Source organism: Saimiri boliviensis, chromosome 8 (genome assembly GCF_048565385.1).
Source record: "Saimiri boliviensis isolate mSaiBol1 chromosome 8, mSaiBol1.pri, whole genome shotgun sequence".
NCBI lineage: Eukaryota > Metazoa > Chordata > Mammalia > Primates > Cebidae > Saimiri > Saimiri boliviensis.
In genome coordinates this window covers 70,773,011-70,777,722 of record NC_133456.1, presented here as the reverse complement: position 1 = coordinate 70,777,722, position 4,712 = coordinate 70,773,011, and the positions used below count along the sequence as shown (strand labels likewise).

The 4,712-nt window shown below is 38.3% G+C and overlaps 1 non-coding gene across 1 annotated transcript; it reads right to left on the bottom strand.

Annotated features, from left to right (window-relative positions):
• Positions 1 to 2,947: 2,947 nt before the first annotated feature.
• Positions 2,948 to 3,054, bottom strand: LOC120367707 (U6 spliceosomal RNA). Its single transcript, XR_005582024.1, has one exon. It is a non-coding gene; the product is annotated as a U6 spliceosomal RNA (small nuclear RNA).
• Positions 3,055 to 4,712: the final 1,658 nt, after the last annotated feature.

The window sequence follows — 4,712 nt, the reverse complement described above, 5'->3', positions numbered from 1 at the left end:
GAAGTAGGAAACAGACATGTCATCATTTATCTCTGGTGCCCACTAATATATCACAAGACAAACAGGTGCTCAAATGTGATTTAACAAATACATGAATTATTTAGTGACCAGGAAAAGGATAAAACAGGAAGTTTATTGTTGCCTATCAATCAACATTTTATTTATTATACTTTAAGTTCTGGGGTACATGTGCAGAATGTGCAGGTGTGTTACGTAGGTATACACGTGCCATGGTGGTTTGCTGCATCTATCACCCTGTCATCTACATTAGGTATTTCTCCTAATGCTATCCCTCCCCTAGCCCTCCACTCCCCGACAGGCCCCAGTGTGTGATGTTCCCCTACCTGTGTCCATGTGTTCTCATTTTTCAGCTCCCACTTATGAGTGAGAACATGCGGTGTTTGGTTTTCTGTTCCTTTGTTAGTTTGCTGAGAATGATGGGTTCCAGCTTCATCCATGTCCCCGCAAAGGACATGAACTCATCCTTTCTTATGGCTGCATAGTATTCCATGGTGTATATGTGCCACATATTCTTTATCCAGTCTATCATCGATGGGCATTTGGGTTGGTTCCAAGTCTTTGCTATTGTGAATAGTATTACAATAAACATATGTGTGCATGTGTCCATATAGCAGAATGATTTATAATCCTTTAGGTACATATCCAGTAATGAGATTACTGGGTCAAATGGTATTTCTGGTTCTAGATCCTTGAGGAATCACCACACTGTCTTCCACAATGGTTGAATTTACACTCCCACCAACAGTGTAAAAGCGTTCCTATTTCTCCACATCCTCTCCAGCATCTGTTGTTTCCTGACTTTTTAATGATGGTTATTCTAACTGGCATGAAATAGTATCTCATTGTGGTTTTGATTTGCATTTCTCTAATGACCAGTGATGATGAGCTTTTATTATATGTTTGTTGGCCATATAAATATCTTCTTTTGAAGAATATCTGTTCATATCCTTTGCCCATTTTTTGATGGGGTTGTTTGTTTTTTTCTTGTAAATTTAAGTTTCTTGTAGACTCTGGATGTTAGCCCTTTGTCAGATGGATAGATTAAAACAATTTTCTCCCATTCTGTAGGTTGCCTGTTCATGCTGATGATAGTGTCTTTTGCTGTGCAGAAGCTCTTCAGTTTCATTAGATCCCATTTGTCAATGTTGGCTTTTTGCCATTGCTTTTGGTGTTTTAGTCATGAAGTCTTTGCCCATGCCTATGTCCGGAATGGTATTGCCTAGGTTTCCTTCTAGGGTTTTTATGGTTTTGGGTCTTGGTTTCAGCCTTTAATCCATCTTGAGTTAATTTTTGTATAAGGTGTAAGGAAGGGGTCCAATTTCAGCTTTCTGCATATGGCTAGCCAGTTTCTCAACACCATTTATTAAATAGAGAATCCTTTCCCCATTGCTTGTTTCTGTCAGGTTGTAGATGTGTGGCATTATTTTTGAGGACTCTGTTCTGTTCCATTGGTCTATATCTCTGTTTTGGTAACAGCACCATGCTGTTTTGGTTACTGTAGCCTTATAGTATCATTTGAAGTCAGGTAGAGTGATGCCTCCAGCTTTGTTCTTCTTGCTTAGGATTGTCTTGGCTATACTGGCTCCTTTTTGGTTCCATATGAAATTTAAAGTAGTTTTTCTAATTCTGTGAAGAAAGTCAGTGGTAGCTCGATGGGAATAGCATTGAATCTATAGATTACTTTGGGCAGTATGGTCATCTTCATGATACTGAGTCTTCCTTTTCATGAGCATGGGATGTTTTTCCATTTATTTGTGCCCTCTTTTATTTCACTGAGCTTGTAGTTCTCCTTAAATAGATCCTTCACACCCCTTGTAAGTTGTTTTCCCAGGTATTTTATTCTCTTGGTAGCAACTGTGAATGGGAGTTCACTCATGATTTTGCTCTCTGTCTATTGTCAGTGTAAAAGACTGCTTGTGATTTTTGCCATTGATTTTGTACCCTAAGACTTTGCTGAATTTGCTTATCAGCTTAAGGAGATTTTGGGCTGAGATGATGTGGTTTTCTAAATATGCAATCATGTCATCTGCAAACAGAGACATTTTTACTTCCTCTCTTCTTGTCTGAATACCCTTTATTTCTTTCCCTTGCCTGATTGCCCTGGCCAGAACTTCCAATACTATGTTGAAAAGAAGTGGTAAGAGAGGGCATCCTTGTCTTGTGCTGGTTTTCAAAGGGCATGATTCCAGCTTTTGCCCATTCAGTATGATATTGGCTGTGGGTTTGTCATAGTTCTTACCATTTTGAGATACGTTCCATCAATACCTAGTTAACTGAAGAGTTTTTAGCATGAAGCGGTGTTGGATTTTATCAAAGGCCTTTTCTGCATCTATTGAGATAATCATATGGTTTTTGTCATTCGTTTGGTTTATGTGATGGTTTACATTTATTGATTTGCATAGATTGAACCAGTCTTGCATCCCAGGGATGAAGCTGACTTGATTGTGGTGGATAAGCTTTTCGATGTGCTGCTGGATTCGGTTTGCCAGTATTTTATTGAGGATTTTCGCTCTGATGTTCATCAGGGATATTGGCTTGAAATTTTCTTGTTGTTGCTGTGTCTCTGCCAGGTTTTGGTATCAGGATGATGCTGGCCTCATAAAGTGAGTTAGGGAGGAGTCCTTCTTTTTCTATTGTTTGGAATAGTTTCAGAAGAAATGGTACCGGCTCCTCTTCGTACCTCTGGTAGAATTCAGCTGTGAATCTGTCTGGTCCTTGGCTTTTTTTGGTTGGTAGGCAGTTAACTACTGCCTCAATTTCAAAACTTGTTATTGACCTATTCAGGGATTTGATTTCTTTCTGTTTAGTCTTGGGAGAGTGTATGTGTCCAGGAATTTATCCCTCTCTTCTAGATTTTCTACTTTATTTGCACAGAGTTGTTTATAGTATTCTCTGATGGTTTATAGTTTGTATTTCTGTGGAATCAAAAAATATGAAATGCTTCACTAATTTGCATGTCATCCTTCTGCAGGAGCCATGCTAATCTTCTTTGTATCATTCCAATTTTAATATATGTGCTGCCAAGGCAAGCACCAATCAACATTTTTAATTGTTTTTTGGTTTTGTGGTTTTGCTTTTTTACTGATTCTTCCAAGTTGGGAGGAATGCAATACATTGAGCACTCATATATTATTGACAAGAGAGACTTTGACATAATTGTTTTTCAAAGAGTGCTTTCAATTTTAGAAATCAACCTTGTGAAATAGCCTTCATATGAACAGAAAAATATCCTATATACGAAATGTTTCAAAATTTGAAAATACTAAGATTCAGCAATAATGGAATGTTGGGCAACTGATGGTACAAATCACTCAAGGAAATATTACGTAGCTATCAAAAATGATCATTAGATTTATACAATAACATAAGTGAAAATGTAACAAAAAATAAATATTGCAATAACACTCATGCAAAACAAGCAGAGAGGCCAGGCATGGTGGCTCATGCCTATAATTCCAGTACTTTGGGAGGCCAAGGTCAGCCTGAGGTCAGGAGTTCGAGACCAGCCTGGCCAACATGGTGAAACCCCATCTCTACTAAAAATACAAAAACTTGCCAGGCATGGTGCCACACACCTGTAGCCCCAGCTACTGGGGAGGCTGAGATGGGAAAATCACTTGAACCAAAAAGGTAGAGGTTGCAGTGAACCAAGACTGTGCCACTGCACTCCAGCCTGGGCAACACAGCAAGACTCCATCTCAGAAAAACAAACGAACAAACAACAACAACAACAACAAAACAAGCAGAGAGTTGTGCAAAAAATGCTAGCAAGGAAAACTAGATTTGAATTTTGGCTCCTCAGTTTATTAACAGTGTGAATTTAGATGGATTGATCTCTATGGCTCAATTTCCTCACATTAATGACAATGCAATAATAATAATAAAAACAATAACTTATTTCATAGGAGTATTGTGGGGAGGTAAATGAGTGTTGTGGCTGAAACAGGATAAGCACTCAATAGGTAAGATTGCTATAGTGATTATGATGAGGGTGATGGAATGATGGTGTTTTGTCCTTGCTTCCCAGATCCTCCCTGACGTGTAACATGACACACGTCGTCATGGTGATCTCCTCATCTCCCCCCTAGTCTCTGTAAGAAATATCTGGAGCTGGATCATTTCAGCCATGGTAGCCTCACTCTCTTCCTAGGAATTCCCATAGTGCTTCCTATTTGAAATGATTTTGCTCAGTAATGTTTTTATTTTGCCGGGAGTTCATCACTACCTTTTACACATACATGCTCATCTCCAATTCCCCGACCATCGCTTTCAGGAAAGGGGCATCTTCGGTCCCTCTCATGACTCCTTTAGCATACAACAAAAGGTATCTCAATAGGTTAATTTAATTTTCAAAACATGTTGATTTGACAGTCATATAGAGAGAAGCATGTAGAGTATCTAGAACTCCAGAATTCCATAAATGTTAGCTCTTTTTTCTGTTCATTTTTTAACTTTTATTTTAGGTTCAGGGGTACATGTGCAGGTTTTCCATACAGGTCAACTCATGCCATGGTTGTTTGAGGTACAAATTATTCTAGTTTCTTTCTTAATCATATTTTATTTCAATACTCACAAAAGAACAAAAAAATAAAAAATAACCTTTGGGTTGGTTTTCTTTGGTTTGTGTTTTACATCTGCTTAGTTTTATAACTCAGTAGAGCCTGCAAACAGACAACATTCTGTTTTCCAAA